Source organism: Talpa occidentalis, unplaced genomic scaffold (assembly GCF_014898055.3).
Source record: "Talpa occidentalis isolate TD23 unplaced genomic scaffold, MPIMG_talOcc4v2.1 talOcc4.6, whole genome shotgun sequence".
NCBI classification, from domain to species: Eukaryota; Metazoa; Chordata; class Mammalia; order Eulipotyphla; family Talpidae; genus Talpa; species Talpa occidentalis.
Window position 1 is genome coordinate 101,664,520 of NW_023604972.1, and position 22,039 is coordinate 101,686,558.

The 22,039-nt window shown below is 37.5% G+C and overlaps 1 long non-coding RNA gene across 1 annotated transcript in view; it reads right to left on the minus strand.

Annotated features, from left to right (window-relative positions):
- Positions 1-22,039, minus strand: part of LOC119260686 (uncharacterized) — a 115,294-nt gene that overhangs the window by 63,456 nt on the left and 29,799 nt on the right. Inside the window, exon 5 of the long non-coding RNA XR_008549188.1 lies at positions 1,079-1,212. This is a non-coding gene — a long non-coding RNA (uncharacterized LOC119260686). The remainder of the gene's footprint in view (positions 1-1,078; positions 1,213-22,039) is intronic.

The following is a 22,039-nucleotide window of genomic DNA, read 5'->3' on the forward strand; positions in this document are numbered from 1 at the left end:
CTTTTTGCCAGGTAGAGAATTTATACAGAGTTAGACAAAGATTGCTTGGGGGCAAATGACAAAATACACTTGCCACAGGTAGACACAGCCTTCATCTTTGAGACCAAGATACTAAACAGTCCGCTTAACTTTTCAACTTCCATTTCAGCATCCTTTTTAATGTAAATGGAGGTGATATTTTGTTACCAACTACTAGCACCAGAAGGGTGTCATGAGGACACTTTTAAAATGCTTTCAGCATCCAAGATGAAAGATACTTTATGAGTATTATGCGGTGCTGTCACTGAATCTTCATTCTCACTAGCCTTATTTATGTGTCTCTCTTTTATATTTTCAACAAACATAATCATGCAGTACACCCATTGTCTGCATACTTGGCAAATTTGCTAACTAGGCATTTGTGTGCTCCTTCAGGTGTTTCATCCATATTTATTGATATTCATCAAATGAGCAGAAGTAGTGATGTAGTCTGTTTGCTTTTTTTTTAATTTTCTGCTGCTCTAGTTGCAGACAAATTAAATTGTCTCTCAGATGTTAACAGCAGCTGTCAAAAAAAGCATACCTTACTCAAAGATCTATTTTGTGTTGCAAAAGCAGGAAATCACACAACAAATTCACTCTAAGGGCAAACCCAACAACTACCCAAAGCTGTTTATTAAGGGTCAACTAAGTGTCAATCATCAAATTCTAGGTTTGTATCTAAATGGGTAACTGCTATGGGACCTGTATAAGTCCCAAAGACTTCCAGCAATGGCCATTTTCATTCATGTATTTTTCTAACAGATGCTTTCTAAATTAGGTGACAGCCCACTAGTGGGCTCCATCCTTAAATGAGTTTTTCATAAGTAATTTGAGGCCCCAACACACTCATGAAAAGAGCAAGTTTTGTTTTGAGGAAGGAGGAGTAAGTGGATAAAAAGCATAAGAATAAAAAAATGCACGTGAAGGAGACTGAACTGGCTATTTGAGACTCCTGCCTGATAGGAAAATGAAGAGCAAAAATGAAAATACTGAATTTCAAAGGGTATTTTTAAAACTATTTTAAGTTATTCAATTTCTACAAATTCACAATTGTTACCTTGCAAGAGTTCATAATCCAGTAAATGTGTATTCTTTAGAATTTGAGCATTATGCGTGTTTAACATAGCAGGGGTTTTTTGTTCAACTCTTTTTTGTTGTTTGTTTTCTTGGTATTTTATTTTCTTCTCCCTTCTTTGGAAAAAATAGGGAGGATAAAATATTTTATTAGTAAACATACCCTCCCCTTACACACAGAAAAAGAAACAAAAGTTTCAATTCTTGAACCTTTGTTCTTCCACTTGAGATTATAGACAATTCAGTTAACCTTTACATTGTTCATTTCTTAATCTGCAAATTGACTGTAACAGTACCATTCTTTTCCTATCACAGGATAGGGAAAATAATGTACATCGTGTAAAATAATGTACACAAAATACTCTGAAAATTATGTAACTGTGCAAATATTAGGTAGAAATCATTATATTTCTTATATTTAAACTATTAATTTTATTCTTCCTGATGTCTATCAAAAGGGTCCCCAATCAACTTGCAAAAAGAAAGCTTTTGTATTTGCCTATGTAGTGTACTCTGCCACCTCCATGGGAGACTGTTTATCTCTCTCCAGCCTCTGGCCAAGTGTTCACTCCATCCTGTGTAGCCAGAGGGAAAGAATAGCTCCAAATAAAAAATAAGGGTCATTCATTCAATTGATATAAACTTCTTCAGGTTTACTCATCTTCTTTTTATGAGAAGAAACCATAAAACTACACTTGCAGGGACGCCCTGGTGGCGCAGCGGTTGAGCCCTGGACTGCGGAGCTGCCCGCAGCCTCTGCAGCGCCGGTTCCATGCCTGGCCGCCGGACGAGGGTCCCACATGGCGCTCAGACCTCTCCTGCCGCCCGCTGCTCCCCTCAGCAGTGTATTTCGGTTGATCTGCCTGTTCTGTTCCCCACTCTGTCTCTGATGAAAGCTTTCACCCCCCCCCCACACACACTTCTGACCTGTACCCGGGTTCTTGTATGCATAAATAAATAAATCTTAAAAAAAAAATCTACACTTGCATAGGAAGTGCAAGAAAAAATGGAAAAGAAGAAAAGCCTAAGCAGTCATCACATATTTTCCCTTTGAAAGAACATTTCTCAGTCTGTGTTTCAAGAAGATATTTTTAAGAATTCTTTTTTTATAGATTTCCCAATATGTAACCTTATAATGATGTAACCTGCATCTATAAATTATATAGCATGTGTCAGAGTCAAATGCTCTTAAAATATTATCAGAGGTTGCTAAATATATTTTGCACATTCCTTCCTAGCTCTATGTTATATAGTAATTAATATACAACCCACAAAACATCTAAAAATACTTCTACAGCAAAATAAATGCCTGAAATTTCTTTCCACTCTATGGTAAATGTGGGCCACAGAAACCAATGTAGAAATTCAGAGATACAATTCAGGAAGTGAAGGAAAGATAAAACAGTGGCCTCTACAATTCAACATAAACTTTTATCTCTCTCCAGTTAACAATCCACACATAGTTCAAAGAGTTGAGTTCATTAGAATTATGCTTTTTTTCCCTTAGTGATATGTATTATTTTTTCTCTGTCAGAAGACTGAATTTGAATTAAACAAATATGAAGTAACAGAGAACATGTTGTTTGGATTAACTGCTATGTGTCCATCCCATATCCATGCATCCTTCCTCCTTCTAATAGAAGATAATCTTCCTCAGTTTCCATACTGCCTCTATGACTCAGGGGAGGATACCCTGACTTACCCTCTTGAAATCTATCACTTTGCTGTTACAGAATATTGTGTAACTCTCACAACAGCTTTTTTTTTTTTAAAGATTTATTGATTGATTGATTGATTGATACATACAAGCACTGGGTACAGTCAGAAGCATGGGAAGGTGAGAGAATTCACCAGAGCCAGAGCAGGGAGCAGAGCAGGCAGAAGGACCGAAGTACACTGCTGAGGGGAGCAGCGGGCAGCAGGAGAGGTCTGCACGCCATGTGGGACCCTCCTCTGGAGGCCGGGGAGCAGCCGGGGATCGAACCAGCGCTGCAGAGGCTGCGGGCAGCTTCGCAACCCAGTGCTCAACCGCTGCGCCACCGGGGAGGCCCACAACAGCTTTTTTTGATCCAGGATAGGATTTGCCCAATATGACTGAAGGGACTGACTTGATTCCATATTTGAGGTAGATGATATTACCTTTTCCTATTGAATGTGACAACAAATCCCATAGCTCTGTGGGCCCTAATGTTAACCACAAAGGAGAAATAGGAATGGGGTAAGGCATAGTGGCATAAAGAACCTGGAAGCTCAGTCACTTCACACAGGCAATTATATGACCAGAACTCTGTCTTACTTATGACTTAACTAATTATATGAAATAAATTTCATAATAGTGTAACCAATTTAGGTTGGTATTTTTGTTATTACTTGCAGCCGAATGCATTATAACTGTCAATAGCCATATTCCTTCTAAATGTTCTTTTATTTTTGTGCAGCTTATTAATGAGTAGACCTATTTGATAGGTATAAGCAAACTCATACATGTAGTTTTGCCTTCACTGTACTGTGTACAAGTGATCAGCCCAGCAAGTTGCTGTTACTAAAAGGACAGTAAACAGTGTGAGAGTTTCCTAAGTCTATGTAGGAAAATATCAGTTTTGGCTTTACACAAAACAAGTAATGACTCTCCCGTGCTGGGAGTAGTTTAAAACAGCATTGCCATCACTGCAGTGTACAAAAGAAGATTAAGAGAAAACCCACTTAGTTTAAGAGTTTGCATGCTATTTCACCCTCCTGGAAGAATTTTTTTCACACTTCCTCTCCACCTGATATAGTTCAGTCCTAGTCACCCTTCAGCACTCAATTTCACTGTTTCTTCTCCTGGGGGGCTCTTTTTAACAGGGAAGTCTAGACTAGATTCCCTTCTGATATGTTCCCATAGCATTCTCAATTTATCCCAGCCCGGTATTTTACTATACTATATGGCAATTAATGCTTTTGTTGCTTGTATTCCCCACTAGCATTTAAGTTCCCTTGTGACTAAGACTGTATCTAATTCACTGTTGCCTCCATCGTATCTAGTACACTCTACCCTGTTCATCATGGGCAGTCAATAACTATTTGCAGAATGAACACAGGCACAGATGCTTTAAACAGGACAAGGCAGAGTTGCAGCATTAAATATTATTATCCCCTGTAGAAAATTAAATAGTAATTATTTTGGAGAAGGCAAAATTATCCCCTGTAGAAAATTAAATACGAATTATTTTGGAGAAGGCAAAATTCCCAAAAAAGACTTTCTTTGAGGTGAATTTTGAGCATTTGTAAGTGCTCCGGTGGCGCAGCGGTTGAGCGCTGGGTTGCGAAGCTGCCCGCAGCCTCTGCAGCGCCGGTTCAATCCCTGGCTGCTCCCCGGCCACCGGAAGAGGGTCCCACATGGCGCTCAGACCTCTCCTGCTGCCCACTGCTCCCCTCAGCAGTGTTTCAGTCCTTCTGCCTGCTCTGCTCCCTGCTCTGGCTCTGGTGAATTCTCTTGTCCTCCCACGCTTCTAACTGTACCCAGTGCTTGTATAAATAAATAAAGGTAAATCTAAAAAAAAAAAAAAAAAAGACTCCAATCCAAGAAATAAATATGCTAGTAAAGACACTATAAGATGGATAGATGATATATTAGATAGATGAGAGAGAGAGAGAGAGAGAGAGAGAGAGAGAAATTTTTTTAAGTATGTAAACTGTGAGTGAAAAAAATCTGAACTTAAAGCTGCGACAGTGGCCTTAGCTATATTATCTAAAAGTTATCACCAGTTCTTTAATGAGCAACAACTGAGGATGTAAAGAAGCCCTCATCCTATGACCTTTATTGTTTGTTGTTGCTAAGTGTAAGGCTATTCTCAGCATTGTTCACAATACTCCAGGTTATGAATCCCTCCAGTTTTAAATAGGCAAACACTGTTTGACTATCTTACACTAACTGCCCAGCTTTGACAGTTTCTTTTATGTATGTGGTTTTCAATAATTATTAGTTTTAAATTTTAATCACTACCCATATTATTTTGGGTATCTATCATTCCAGATGTCAATGATTATTTAAAATGGAACCAAGGACTACCAAAATTATTTTATATCATAATTTTTGGTATCAAATAATAATTACAAAAACTCAAGATTCACTAGAACTTGGAAATCTCCTCAAAGCACTTTTCTAATATAGAAGTTCATTAAAAATAGAACTTGTCTTATGCCATTAGAAAATGTCAAAGTTTTAATAATATAAATCATAACAGAAGGCTTTCATTTTGCCTAATTAGAGCAAAGAAACTTTGTTTTGTTTTTTAGAGAAATATTTTTATTCATGAAAACCAACACCCCAAAGAGGCCATAAAGGGTGTGAAGAGCAGATTTTATGAGAGATAAAGCAAAATAATTACACTGAATCTCCAGGGTATTTGCATTTGTTTTTTATTTGATGCCTGTTTTCACTTATTTCTAGTTTTCTGGTGATAATGGGATTTTCTAATTTTATTTCTGTTGAAAGATAATGATTTTAGTTGCATACCTCAAGATTTCACAGAAGTTTTTTAAGCTAGTGAAGGTGACCCTAATGATAATTCTTCAGGTATAATTTATTAAAATCAAGCAAACAGGAAAACTAGGTTAATTGAATTTCTTTTGCAAACTACCTTTCTTAGCCATAAATGTCTATTAAAAACCTATGGTGTTTTCACAACACTAATGATAAAGGACTGATCACAAAAATCTACAAAGAGCTGATGAGACTCAGTACAAACAAAGAAAATAATCCAGTCAAAAAATGGGCAGAAGAGCTAAAAAGAAACTTCTCTGAAGAGGAAATGCAAATGGCCAACAGACATATGAAAAAATGTTCAACATCACTTGTAATCAGGGAAATGCAAATCAAAACTACCATGAGATACCATCTTACACCACTGAGAATGGCACATATTAAAAAAACTAGCAACAACAAATGCTGGCGAGGGTGTGGAGAAAAAGGAACTCTTCTGCACTGTTGGTGGGAGTGCAAACTGGTCCAACCACTGTGGAGAGCTGTGTGGAGATTTCTGGACCTACTAAACATAGAGCTTCCATATGATCCAGCAATTCCACTCCTAGGTATTTACCCAAAGGACACAGAAACATCAATTCCAAAGAGCACCTGCACCCCTATGTTTATAGCAGCACTGTTTACAATAGCTAAGCTTTGGAAACAGCCCAAATGCCCAAAAATAGATGACTGGATCAAGAAGATGTGGTACATATACACCATGGAATATTACTCAGCATTCAAAAAAGATAAACACATGCAATTTGCAGCAACATGGATGGAGCTGGAAGGGATCATGCTCAGCAAAATAAGCCAGAAAGAAAAAGAAAAATACCAGACGGTCTCACTCATAGCAGGAATCTAGAAAACTTAAATAAGGGACCAGGAAAAAGAATAACTATAAGAAAGAAAAAATCAAAATCAACAAACAACTATGAACCAGAGACACTCTATGGAGGTTCGGGGGCAGGGAAAGGAGGGCTTGGGGTCAAAATAAGGGGGTTGTCCCAAATAGCCAAAGCTCTACTGAAAAAAAAAGAAGGAAATGGAGGCATCACACTCCCAGACTTCAAACTATACTACAAAGCCATAATCATCAAAACTGCATGGTATTGGCACAAGAACAGACATACAGACCAATGGAATCGAATAGAAAATCCAGAAATAAACCCACAGATTTATGGTCAACTAATCTTTGACAAAGGAGCAAAGACTATGCATTGGAGCAAAGAAAGTTTGTTCAATAAATGGTGCTGGGAAAATTGGGTCGCTACATGCAAAAGAATGAAGCTTGACCACTACCTCACACCATACACAAAAATCAACTCAAAATGGATTAAAGAACTAGACATAAGACCTGAAACCATAAAATACATAGAAGGAAATATAGGCGAAACACTACGGGATTTGCACATCAAAGACATCTTTACAGACACATCACCCAAAGCAGTGATAGTGAAGGCAAAGATAAACAGCTGGGACTACATCAAATTAAAGAGCTTCTGCACAGCAAAAGAGACAATAACAAAAACAAAGAGAAACCCCACCAACTGGGAGAACATTTTTGCACCCAACACTAACGATAAAGGACTGATCACAAAAATCTGCAAAGAGCTGATGAGACTCAACAACAACAAAGAAAATAATCCAGTCAAAAAATGGGCAGAAGAGCTAAAAAGAAACTTCTCTGAAGAGGAAATGCAAATGGCCAACAGACATATGAAAAAATGTTCAACATCACTTGTAATCAGGGAAATGCAAATCAAAACTACCATGAGATACCATCTCACACCAGTGAGAATGGCACATATTAAAAAAACTAGCAACAACAAATGTTGGCGAGGGTGTGGAGAAAAAGGAACTCTTCTGCACTGTTGGTGGGAGTGCAAACTGGTCCAACCACTATGGAGAGCTGTGTGGAGATTTCTGGACCTACTAAACATAGAGCTTCCATATGATCCAGCAATTCCACTCCTAGGTATTTACCCAAAGGACACAGAAACATCAATTCCAAAGAGCACCTGCACCCCTATGTTTATAGCAGCACTGTTTTCAATAGCTAAGCTTTGGAAACAACCCAAATGCCCAAAAATAGATGACTGGATCAAGAAGATGTGGTACATATATACCATGGAATATTACTCAGCATTCAAAAAAGATAAACACATGCAATTTGCAGCAACATGGATGGCACTGGAAGGGATCATGCTCAGCGAAATAAGCCGAAAAGAAAAAGAAAAATACCGGATGGTCTCACTCATAGCAGGAATCTAGAAAACTTAAATAAGGGACCAGGAAAATGAATATAAGAAAGTGAAAATCAAAATCAACAAAAAACTATGAACCAGAGACACTTTTTGGGGGGTGGGGGGCGGGAGGGGAAGGATTGGGGTCAGAATGGGGCATTTGCAATTGTATGGGGGAATATAAAAATAAAATTTATTATTTAAAAAAATAAATAAAAAATAAAAATAAAAGTATATATTGCAAAAAAAAAAAACAAAATAAGGGGGTTGTAATTGGATGGGGAATATAAAAAATAAAATTTAAATTAAAATAAATAAATAAATAAATAAACCTATGGTGCTTTGGCTGTATTTCCTTCTATGTATTTTATGATTTCAACAAACAACTATGAACCAGAGACACTCTATGGGGGGTGGGGGGTGAGGCAAGGAGGGATTGGGGTCAAAATAAGGGGGTTGCAATTGTATGGGGAATAAAAAAATAAAATTTAAATAATAAATAAATAAATAATATTAAAAAAAAAAAAAACAACTATGGTGTTGTTACTTAGCCCCTGTTATGGATTAAGGGTAGGGGATGAGGAAGTGGTAGTGAAAGACTTTCTTATTGCATCCTAGCATGAGGGTCCTTGCTTGTACCAGCAGAAAGAACAAGAGCTCTAGAAGGACAGATGACAGGATTGGGGTGACCAAAGCTAGCTTAATAAACACCAAGAACCTCACTGAGCCTCTCATAACTTCATTGAAGTGTCTTATTTCATTTTTTCTGAGCATGTGCCTGCTTAAACCCAAGCTGCCTTTGTTGGGTCAGGCTATTCTGTTGTTGGATGATTGTTTGCTTGGTTGACTGGTTGATTTTTTTGTTTGTGGGGAGGGGGGTAGTTCCCCTATTCAATAGACTATTACTAGTACAGTACTACCAGTTTATTGCTTTACTAGTATTGTCTTTTAAAAAATGACTGCTCTTGTATTTTGCTCACCCCAAAATATACTACATTGTCTCTTAGTCTCATGCTCTAGTTCCCTATCCCTTTCCTCTCCTCCAGTCTCACTCCTCCATAAGTAAATTACTTTTTAAAAAACTTACCAATAATAATAAATATGAAATTACATTTGCATCCTATTTTAGAAAAGAAGTCTTGAGAGGGCCTCCCCGGGGGCGCAGCAGTTGAGCGCTGGGTTGCGAAGCTGCCCGCAGCCTCTGCAGGGCCTGTTCAATCCCTGGCTGCTCCCCGGCCACCGGAGGAGGGTCCCACAAGGCTCGCAGACCTCTCCTGCTGCCCGCTGCTCCCCTCAGCAGTGTACTTCGGTCCTTCTGTCTGCTCTGCTCCCCGCTCTGGCTCTGGTGAATTCTCTCACCCTCCCGCGCTTCTGACTGTACCCAGTGCTTGTATTAATAAATAAAAAAATAAATCTTTAAAAAAAAAAAAGTCTTGAGAGACTTGGAGAGAAATCCAAAAGCACTCAATAGCTTTTATCTATATAAGAGTAGGAATAAGAGATTTAACATTATCAAATTGACAAAATTGAGAAGTTAGGATCCAAGAATGACAGTATTGAGGCCCTAAGTATCTAGGAAATTCCATTTATAGTGTAATTACATTTATATATATAGTGTACCAAACAGACCAAAAAGCTCATGGTAAATGAAGGTGTTACAGGGCAGGGAGAGGGTCACCCCAAGCCCCCCAATCCTGCCTGCTCTAAATATGTTTTGCCATCCACCACAACAAGACAAAACATATAGACCTTTAATGGAAAGGACTTTAATACAATTAGTGTGCAATACAGAAAAGACAAAGAATATAGTTTCCAAATCAAGCACCCAAAGTTACCATCTCCTAGTGGATAAAAGTCCAAACGGGATTGGCCCACAGCAAGGTCCGAAAGCCTGCCACAAGTCTAAAGCACTTTCGGGGACCCATAGAAAAATGTCACACAAGTCTGGAAAGAAAAGAACAAAATAAAAGGAACAAAATAAAAAGACAAGTCTGGAAAGAGAAGAACAAAATAAAAATCAAGGTAAAAGTTGCCATTGTTAACCTCCCCACAGGTGTCTCACCCACATCTGTTCCAACCAGTCCAAGATCAAGAAGCAAACATAGTTTCTTCACATGTCGCTCTGCTCTACATGGCTCCTTCAGGTCTCCCTTTTATTTTTTTTAGGATTTATTTTATTTATTTATGCATTCAAGAGCTGGGGTATAGATCAGAGGTGCAGGGAGTGGGGGGGTGAGAGGATTCGCCAGAGAAAGAGTGGGGAGAAGAACAGGCAGATCTATTGAAATACACTGTTGAGGGGAGCAGCAGGCAAGTTGCTCTCAGCAGGAGAGTTCTGCTGAGCCATATGGGTTAGCTCCCCAGCCTTGTATCTAATTCCTGCGGCAGTGGCTGGCAATAACTTCATAGTGCTGAGACTTAACTCCTTGTGCCACCAGGAAGGCCCCTCCAGCTCTCCTTCTTGCTCTTCATCCTGCTCCCTTCCTTCCCCAGTCTCCCCTCCTGCTTCTCCTGCTTGCTCAGCTCCCCCCTCCTTTGGGTGGGGCGGGGAACCTGGAACCTCCCTTTACCTGTGGACCACCCTGTTACAAAAGGACTGAAAATGAAAGGAATAGAAAGCTAACATTTAGAAGGACGGAAGTTGTAAGAATCCAGAAATTAAATGGGAGGGACAACGAAAAAAATCTGAGAAACCATAAATTTTGAAAAGTCACCATCACTTACACAAATGTCCATAAAGCAGAACTGATTGATAAAGTAAGTCCTTAAAAAAGGATTTTATATTAGAAAAGAGCATTGTCATCATCAAAAGTAGAAAAAAACAATGCAGCAAATAGACTGGCAGTACAAATTATAAGAAACATTAAATGCAATTAGGAATACTTACATACACATACATATGTGAAATATCTATTTAACAAACTGAACACAGAACAATGGAGAAAAGGATCAACTTAGGAGCTCTTGATTGAGTGGAAGTAAGTCTTAGGTCTGTACCTTCTTATGCTTGCTAAGACATTAATGTCAAAACCTAATGTTGATATTAAATAAATCACTAAATCTTTGCTAACGTCTGTAATATGTAACTAGAAATAATTCTCTAAAGATGTGTGGATAAATGTGAATACTCATAATAGTATGCTGTGAGTACTACTATAAGCAGTTTTTCTTTTTTTGATATTTCAATATCCAGCAGTGTGTAATTATATAATGTCAACCTGTTATGTTTGAAAATAATACCCCCACAGGGGTTTGCTTATGTCACAAGACCTTTGAATATAAATGTAGTTATAAGAATTTTTATTTCGATTATACCTATGTTGAGGTAGTTTGTTTCTATAGGTAGTAGTAATATTACTTCACATTTTATAGCCCTTTCATCCAAGAATTTTTGGAAGACGTTACTAAAAATAAGAAAGCTAAAATTCAACAACTAGAAAACCTAAAGTTGTGTTTCTTTCTCTACTTATTGTGGAGGATTTTAAAGGTAAGATTCCTTGGCTATTTTTCGAATTTTTTTCTTTCCTAACACAGAGGAAGATTATGCTAATATAAACATAGTAGCAATTATAAGAAACATACAATTGCATAATGAACTAGGTTATATATAAATGAAGAAAATTTATACTTAAAGAAAAAAAAAGATAAGCATTTAAAGATTGCTTTGAATGCTAATGAAATCATGCTATATTTAAAAATAAGATTATACTAGTGAGCTTCTTATTTAAATTATTTCCTTGGGAATATAACTGAACCTACATTTGCAGAGGAGCAGACTATGCTTGGACTACTAGGCTCTGTCACCACTTACTAATCCATTATTGCACAAAGGCAGTTCATCTTTAAAAGAAAGGGTAGATCACGAGGACACTTAAAACCAACGGAGGAACATAATCTGATTTGTCAACACACAAAAAATATGTATAAATGTTGATTCACAGATTGATTTGTAATGAAAGTGATCATGTTAGAGTATTATTGCTCTTATATTAAGGAAGGAATATTTATGATATTTAATATTAATTTTGTGCATCACAGTTAGAAATTGATATTTTTCTTGTCTTCTTGCTTATCTACCTAAAACTTCTCATGCAGCCAAATATGTTGATGGTCCTATCCTGATGTTTGTTTTGTATTGTTTTAAGAATATATCCAAGTGGTAGCAATTTCAGAATATCTTGGGATAATTCAAAATTAAATTCATGTTTCAAATTCCATTACTATTTATTCAATAAAAAATAGAGACCCTCATATGTCTCAGAAATTAGACATAATGCTAGGGAGAAAGCTGTGAGTTGGATAAATGCAGTCCCTGCTTTCACAGACCTGATAGTCCAGAGAGGAAGACAGATCCCAAGAAAGCAAGCACAGTAAGTGCCATGAAAACAAGTGCAGGAGACATGAGACTATTGAGCAGCGTGCTTCGGGGAGCTCCATTTAAAATTAATTCTAACAGATAAGTAGGAGGTAGGACTTAACTAGGTAGAAGAGCAAAGCAGATGCGAGACTGCAAAAGGGCCCTTCCTGAGTGAGAACCTAGCATTTTAAGGTTTCTGAGGCAAGAGATAACATGGTGAATTCAATATAGGCCAGGAGATTTTGAATGCACAGTCAACATCATTAGAGCGGCAGCCATATTTAATTTCTTTGGTTCATTGATAAATTGCTTAGCACATTGTAACCAACCAATAAATATTTGTTTGATGAATGTGGCTGAAAAGCAGATAATTAGGAGATTAGTTCCTTCAGTCAGAGAATTCAGGTGAAAATTCCAAGGCCTCACAGGTATGTGAAGAATATTGAATTTTATCCAAAGAACAGTAGGAAATCATTGACGTTTCTAAGCAAGGTAGTAACATATCCAGAATAATGATTTTTCCTATTATCATATTTCATAAACTCTAAGATACCATGAACTATAAAATGTACCTTCATTTCACATGACTTATTTTAAAATGTTGCTAATTAAATTGTAAATACAAAATCTATAGAAGATGTATCCCTATTTCAGAGAAATTAACATGTAAATAATACTGTGTGTTACAGCTATGTGTGGAGGATGGATTAGAAGTGGTAAACTCATTTTGTGCCATCTTATGTCAAATATTTAATGGAACCTGCTACATAGGAAGTACTGATCACCATCAACTGATTCATCTATCTCTTATTCTAATCATCTTAATAATTAGCTTCCATTCCTCAATTTTTCTATGCCTCCTATAGCTATTGATGCCTCACTCACCAGTCTAGGCCAAACTATCAACAAATTTTCATATTCATGTTAGCAAGAGTCATATAAACTTTCTTTCCAATGAGCTAAACTTAAAGGATATAAGTAATAAAAACATGAGACAAAGTAGCGAGGTTTCAAGTTTGAACCAAGAATGTATGTTTTTGCAAAACATATGTATTGAAAGATAAAGTAATTTCTATATCAGAGAGAGACGACACTTCAACATGATTTATATCTCTTAGTCTGCTTTTCTAGCACGTGTAATCTTAATCCTCACCTGTGCTTTTCTTCTTTACAATATTTATCCCTTTTGTTACTATTTTATAACCATTAAAAGACTTTGAAACGAAGACACTTTGAAAGTATTCTTGCTTACAGTATCATTCTCAATGGTGAAAAGCTGAAAGCAATTCCATTAAGATCTGGAACAAGACAAGGATGTCCACTCTCACCACTGCTTTTCAATATAATACTGGAAGTCCTAGCCAGAGCAATAAGATAAGAGAAAGACATCCAAGGAATCCACATAGGAAAAGAAGAAGTCAAACTATCACTATTTGCAGATGATATGATAATATACATAGAGAACCCCAAAATCTCCACAGAAAAACTAATTCAACTCATCAATCAATTCAGTAAAGTGGCAGGATACAAAATCAACACGCAAAAGTCAGTAGCCTTCCTATACACAAACAATAAATCTGAAGAAGAAGAAATCAAAAAAACTATCCCTTTTATTATCGAAACAAAAAAAAATCAAATATTTGGGAATAAACCTAACAAAAGAGGTAAAGGACCTATACAAAGAAAACTATAAAACACTGTTAAAAGAAATAGAAGAAGACACAAAGAAATGGAAAGACATCCCCTGCTCATGGATTGGAAGAATAAACATTATTAAAATGGCCATCCTACCAAAAGCAATATACAGATTCAATGCTATTCCAATCAAAATCTCAATGGCATTCTTCAAAGAAATAGAACAATTATTGATGAAATTCATATGGAATCACCAAAAACCCCGAATAGCCAAAGCTCTACTGAAAAAAAAAGAAGGAAATGGAGGCATCACACTCCCAGACTTCAAACTATACTACAAAGCCATAATCATCAAAACTGCATGGTATTGGCACAAGAACAGACATACAGACCAATGGAATCGAATAGAAAATCCAGAAATAAACCCACAGATTTATGGTCAACTAATCTTTGACAAAGGAGCAAAGACTATGCATTGGAGCAAAGAAAGTTTGTTCAATAAATGGTGCTGGGAAAACTGGGTCGCTACATGCAAAAGAATGAAGCTTGACCACTACCTCACACCATACACAAAAATCAACTCAAAATGGATTAAAGAACTAGACATAAGACCTGAAACCATAAAATACATAGAAGGAAATATAGGCGAAACACTACGGGATTTGCACATCAAAGACATCTTTACAGACACATCACCCAAAGCAGTGATAGTGAAGGCAAAGATAAACAGCTGGGACTACATCAAATTAAAGAGCTTCTGCACAGCAAAAGAGACAATAACAAAAACAAAGAGAAACCCCACCAACTGGGAGAACATTTTTGCACCCAACACTAACGATAAAGGACTGATCACAAAAATCTGCAAAGAGCTGATGAGACTCAGCAACAACAAAGAAAATAATCCAGTCAAAAAATGGGCAGAAGAGAGCCTCCCCGGTGGCGCAGCGGTTGAGCGCTGGGTTGCGAAGCTGCGCGCGGCCTCTGCGGCGCCGGTACGATCCCCGGCTGCTCCCCGGCCACCAGAGGAGGGTCCCACATGGCGCGCAGACATCTCCTGCCGCCCGCTGCTCCCCTCAGCAGTGTACTTCGGTCCTTCTGCCTGCTCTGCTCCCCGCTCTGGCTCTGGTGAATTCTCTCACCCTCCCGCGCTTCTGACTGTACCCAGTGCATGTATAAACAAAACAAACAAACAAACCAGCAAACAAATAAATAAAGCATGCCTCTATAAAAAAAAAAAAAAATGGGCAGAAGAGCTAAAAAGAAACTTCTCTGAAGAGGAAATGCAAATGGCCAACAGACATATGAAAAAATGTTCAACATCACTTGTAATCAGGGAAATGCAAATCAAAACTACCATGAGATACCATCTCACACCAGTGAGAATGGCACATATTAAAAAAACTAGCAACAACAAATGTTGGCGAGGGTGTGGAGAAAAAGGAACTCTTCTGCACTGTTGGTGGGAGTGCAAACTGGTCCAACCACTGTGGAGAGCTGTGTGGAGATTTCTGGACCTACTAAACATAGAGCTTCCATATGATTCAGCAATTCCACTCCTAGGTATTTACCCAAAGGACACAGAAACATCAATTCCAAAGAGCACCTGCACCCCTATGTTTATAGCAGCACTGTTTACAATAGCTAAGCTTTGGAAACAGCCCAAATGCCCAAAAATAGATGACTGGATCAAGAAGATGTGGTACATATACACCATGGAATATTACTCAGCATTCAAAAAAGATAAACACATGCAATTTGCAGCAACATGGATGGCGCTGGAAGGGATCATGCTCAGCAAAATAAGCCGAAAAGAAAAAGAAAAATACCGGATGGTCTCACTCATAGCAGGAATCTAGAAAACTTAAATAAGGGACCAGGAAAATGAATATAAGAAAGTGAAAATCAAAATCAACAAAAAACTATGAACCAGAGACACTTTTTGGGGGTGGGGGGTGGGGGGGGAAGGATTGGGGTCAGAATGGGGCGTTTGCAATTGTATGGGGGAATATAAAAATAAAATTTGTTATTTAAAAAATAAATAAATAAAAAAAATAAAAGTAAAAGGATCTTATCACTTTCTCTAAAAAAAAAAAAAAGTATTCTTGCTTATATTTTTATTATTCTCCACCTGATTTTAACACCCATTTTTAAATTCTTACCCAGAGTTGCATTTGGAAACTGCTTTAGCTACATAGGTCATTATGATTTATAATAAAGATTTCTATAACTCCCTTTTTTGAGGTTTCTATAACTTTTGAGGTTTCTATAACTCCCTTTGCTTACTTGTTTTAGAGAATTTTCCAGTATTACTCTAACAATTGATCACTTACTTGGCTAGAATACCATTATTTTGAAGCTTTTATTTAGCTTTTATCTTGTACTGGTATGCCAATAAGTCATTTAGGAAGAATATACTAAATATCATAATCCTAGTTTTAAAAACCTTCCATATCCAACCATCTATTGTCTCTTTGCTCATGGTGGACCCATGTAGAAATGGAGCTCTTTTATCAATCCCTTCACTAAAGAACACAAACGGGGCATCCCCGGAGGCACAGCGGTTGAGCACTGGGTTGCGAAGCTACCCGCAGCCTCCGTGGCGCCGGTTCCATCCCCAGTTGCTCCCCCGGCCACCGGAGGAGGGTCCCACATGGCGCGCAGACCTCTCCTGCAGCCCGCTGCTCCCCTCAGCAGTGTACTTCGGTCCTTCTGCCTGCTCTGCTCCCCGCTCTGGCTCTGGCGAATTCTCTCACCCTCCCGCGCTTCTTACTGTACCCAATGCTTGTATAAATAAATAAATAAATCTTTAATAAATAAATAAATATACTCTTAGGAAAAAAAACACAAACGGCAGAATTAAAATATATGTACATTGTTTTGCATCTAAGGAAACAGCACATACTAAGCAAATTTTATTTATTTATTTGTTTGTTTATTTATTTATTTATTTTACTGAGTAAATTTTTATGTAATGTCAACATGGCATTCCTTTGTGCCTATAAGAGCTTCTATTCTAGTTGGGAGAAGCAGAACACTATGGATGGATTGGTACTGGGATCCCCACAAAATTGACGTGCAAATTTGAAGGAAAAACAGGTAAAGTGAATGTATAATTCATTCAGAGGAAGTAAAGAGCAAGTCAGTGTTTTTGAATTGGACTCTAAGAGAGTTCAATTCCTAGAGAGGAGAAAATTTTAAAGAAGGGACAACTCCATTAAGAACCTAACAAAAGAAAGTAATTTTTTTTAAAGGCCTTTAAAAAAATATATCATTGAGGGCTTTCTATTTCTCAACATTATTTTTTAATAAATTTTATTTTTATATTCCCCATATAATTTCAATCCCCTTATTTTGACCGCAATCCCTCCCCTCCCCACCCCCCACCCTCCATAGAGTGTCTCTTGTTCATAGTTGTTTGTTGATTTTGATATTTTCTTTCTTACAGTTATTCTTTTTCCTGGTCCCTTATTTAAGTTTTCTAGATTCCTGCTATGAGTGAGACCATCCGGTATTTTTCTTTTTCTTTTTGGCTTATTTCGCTGAGCATGATCCCTTCCAGCGCCATCCATGTTGCTGCAAATTGCATGTGTTTATCTTTTTTGAATGCCGAGTAATATTCCATCGTGTATATGTACCACATCTTCTTGATCCAGTCATCTATTTTTGGGCATTTGGGCTGTTTCAAAAGCTTAGCTATTGTAAACAGTGCTGCTATAAACATAGGGGTGCAGGTGCTCTTTGGAATTGATGTTTCTGTGTCCTTTGTGTAAATACCTAAGAGTGGAATTGCTGGATCATATGGTAGCTCTATGTTTAGTAGGTCAAGAAATCTCCACACAGCTCTCCACAGTGGTTGGACCAGTTTGCACTCCCACCAACAGTGCAGAAGAGTTCCTTTTTCTCCACACCCTCGCCAACATTTGTTGTTGCTAGTTTTTTTAATACGTGCCATTCTCACTGGTGTAAGATGGTATCTCATGGTAGTTTTGATTTGCATTTCCCTGATTACAAGTGATGGTGAACATTTTTTCATATGCCTGTTGGCCATTTGCATTTCCTCTTCAGAGAAGTTTCTTTTTAGCTCTTCTGCCCATTTTTTGACTGGATTATTTTCTTTGTACTGAGTCTCATCAGCTCTTTGTAGATTTTTGTGATCAGTCCTTTATCGTTAGTGTTGTGTGCAAAAATGTTCTCCCAGTCAGTGGGGTTTCTCTTTGTTTTTGTTATTGTCTCTTTTGCTGTGCAGAAGCTCTTTAATTTGATGTAGTCGCAGCTGTTTATCTTTGCCTTCACTATCACTGCTTTGGGTGATATGTCTGTAAAGATGTCTTTGATGTGCATAACATGTAGTGTTTCGCTTATATTTCCTTCTATGTATTTTATGGTTTCAGGTCTTATGTGTAGTTCTTTAATCCATTTTGAGTTGATTTTTGTGTATGGTATGAGGTAGTGGTCAAGCTTCATTCTTTTGCATGTAGCGACCCAGTTTTCCCAGCACCATTTATTGAACAAACTTTCTTTGCTCCAATGCATAGTCTTTGCTCGTTTGTCAAAGATTAGTTGACCATAAATCTGTGGGTTTATTTCTGGATTTTCTATTTGATTCCATTGGTCTGTGTGTCTGTTCTGGTTCCAATACCATGCAGTTTTGATGATTATGGCTTTGTAGTATAGTTTGAAGTCTGTAGTATAGTGTGAAGTCTGGGAATGTGATGCCTCCATTCCCTTCTTTTTTTTTAGGAAAGCTTTGGCTATCCGGGGTTTTTGGTGATTCCATATGAATTTCAATAATAATTGTTCTATTTCTTTGAAGAATGACATTGAAATTTTTATTGGAATAGCATTGAATCTGTATATTGCTTTTGGTAGGTTGGCCATTTTAATAATGTTTATTCTTCCAATCCATGAGCAGGGGATGTCTCTCCATTTCTTTGTGTCTTCTTCTATTTCTTTTAACAGTGTTTTGTAGTTTTCTTTGTATAGGTCCTTTACCTCTTTTGTTAGATTTATTCCCAAGGATTTGATTTTTTTTTTGTTTCAATAATAAAAGGAATGTTTTTTTTTTTATTTCTTCTTCTTCAGATTTGTTTGTGTATGGGAAGGCTACTGACTTTTGCTTGTTGATTTTGTATCCTGCCACTTTACTGAACTGATTGATGAGTTGAATTAGTTTTTCTGTGGAGTTTTTGGGGTTCTCTATGTATATTATCATATCATCTGCAAAGAGTGATAGTTTGACTTCTTCTTTTCCTATTTGGATTCCTTGGATATCTTTCTCTTGTCTTATTGCTCTGGCTAGGACTTCCAGTATTATATTGAAAAGCAGTGGTGAAAGTGGACATCCTTGTCTTGTTCCAGATCTTAATGGAAATGCTTTCAACTTTTCACCATTGAGAATGATACTGGCTGTTGGCTTGTCATAGATGGCCTTTATGATGTTGAGGTATGTTCCTTGTATCCCAAGAATTTCAAGGGCTTTTATCATGAATGGGTGTTGCACTTTGTCGAAAGCTTTCTCAGCATCAATTGATATTATCAAAAAGAAAGTAATTTTTTTTTTTTGTGCTTTAAGGCTCATTTTAATGCCAATAGCAAGTGTGGGATTACATAGTTTGTGCAAAGGCCATTGATTGCCCCAGGTTTCCCTAGCACATGGAGGGTTTTTGGTCTCCTCTCTCTTTTGGTTTTCTCTCTCATAGACTACTTGAGGTTCCCTTTTATTGAAAGCTGGACATCATCACTATTAAGGAATTTTCTGGAGTGCCATGTTTTCATTTTAAAATAGGGTAATAGCATGGTGGCTTCCAGGCCTCATGTCAACTTCACTTGACATCTCAGCTCCAATATTAGAGAAACTGTGGGATGTCGTAAATTCATATCTCCCAAGTCTGCTGGTCCATGACCTATATTGCCATCTATGATTCAGTCCCCTTGATTCCAGGCTCTTGGAACCTTCTTCCTGTGCTTTATGTCTGTATTCCTGTTTTCCAGGAGTCTAGTTTTCAGGCCCCACACCAGAGCCACCAGACATCCCCTCACTCTCTCCACCATTCCTGTGCCCTTGTTGTGCTCACAGTCAGTGCAAGACATACTTTATTCATATTACTGGAATTCCTGCACATTTACATTCCAAAGGCCTTTTTGAATGCAAAAATTAACATCTTACTCCATATTGTTGATTCTTTCCATATAGTTAAGTTAGCTTTACAGAATCTTTTGATTTTTATTATTTTTGTTTTTTTTTTTAAATAATAAATTTTATTTTTATATTCCCCCATACAATTGCAAATGCCCCATTCTGACCCCAATCCCTCCCCTCTCGGCCCCCACCCCCCAAAAAGTGTCTCTGGTTCATAGTTTTTTGTTGATTTTGATTTTCACTTTCTTATAGTTATTCATTTTCCTGGTCCCTTATTTAAGTTTTCTAGATTCCTGCTATGAGTGAGACCATCCAGTATTTTTCTTTTTCTTTTTGGCTTATTTCGCTGAGCATGATCCCTTACAGCGCCATCCATGTTGCTGCAAATTGCATGTGTTTATCTTTTTTGAATGCTGAGTAATATTCCATGGTATATATGTACCACATCTTCTTGATCCAGTCATCTATTTTTGGGCATTTGGGTTGTTTCCAAAGCTTAGCTATTGTAAATAGTGCTGCTATAAACATAGGGGTGCAGGTGTTCTTTGGAATTGATGTTTCTGTGTCCTTTGTGTAAATACCTAGGAGTGGAATTGCTGGATCATATGGAAGCTCTATGTTTACTAGGTCCAGAAATCTCCACACAGCTCTCCATAGTGGTTGGACCAGTTTGCACTCCCACCAACAGTGCAGAAGAGTTCCTTTTTCTCCACACCCTCGCCAGCATTTGTTGTTGCTAGTTTTTTTAATATGTGCCATTCTCACTGGTGTAAGATGGTATCTCATGGTAGTTTTGATTTGCATTTCCCTGATTACAAGTGATGTTGAACATTTTTTCATATGTCTGTTGGCCATTTGCATTTCTTCTTCAGAGAAGTTTCAAAAAGAAAGTAATTTTGATTCACATAATGATGTGGAAGTTGCAGAGTGACAAGAGATTTGGAGAAGAAAGTAGTTTAAGAGTCAATTTATTCTCCATTGAAACATTACACACAACATCAGATGTTTCCACACTGGTTTCAGTTCTCTGATTATCTGAGTATTTTTCCTGCAAATATTGAGCAGATGCAACAACACTACCTCTTGAAGATAGGGAAGGAAATGTAGATAAAGGTTTTGTTGAAAGTAATTGACATCTTCAAAAAGAAAATATTATCATTTATAACTCTCATAGAAGGAAAGCCTTCAGAAGTGACAATAGTCCATCATCATACCATTTCCCCATTTGAAATTGTCCTATTGGCTGGGCCCTTTTTCTGCTTTAATAGCATTGTTAAAGTGCAAGATCACACAAATTTTAGGTGGAGATTCCTCATCAAAACTTTCTAAAGCGGGCCTCCCCTAGTGGCGCAGCGGTTGAGCCCTGGGCTGTAAAGCTGTCCCGCAGCCTCTGCAGCACCAGTTCGATCCCCAGCTGACAGCGAGGGTCCCACTTGGCACGACGGACCTCTCCTGCCACGCCCTCTGTTCCCCTTAGCAGTGTGTTTCGTCGGTCTGCCTGTTCTGTTCCCCGCTCTGGCTCTGGTGAATTCTCTCAGCCTCCCGCGCTTCTGACTGTACCCAGTGCTTGTATAAATAAATAAAATCTTTAAAAAAAAAAAAAACTTTCTAAAGCATTACATGTTCCATTCATGGCAAAATGTATAAATTGTCTTTTGTATCAGGTGTTGCTTATTTCACATAGATCTTAGTTGTTTCCAAAGAGTAAACCACTAATTGCGCAGTGTATATGTGGGGAAATTTTTATCACAGGTCTCTGGATCAAAGATATACTGACAGGAAGCAAAAAGGAATTCTGGAATAGTCCAAAAAGAAACAGAACAGGAGACTACCTAAGACTTTTTCAGGTTTTAAGCAAAGTGACAGAGTTAAACAAAAAGCTTTATTCTCTGTGAAGGAAAATAAATATTATCTATTGAGAAGATTAATCTTGAATTGAGAAAAGTCTCAAGTAGAGAACATTTCTCCAAAGCTTAGTTTTAGTAATCTCAGGTGCAAAATAAAATATAATGAGAAATATATAAGTAAAATTACATTGAATTTTGGAAATTTATAATTAATTT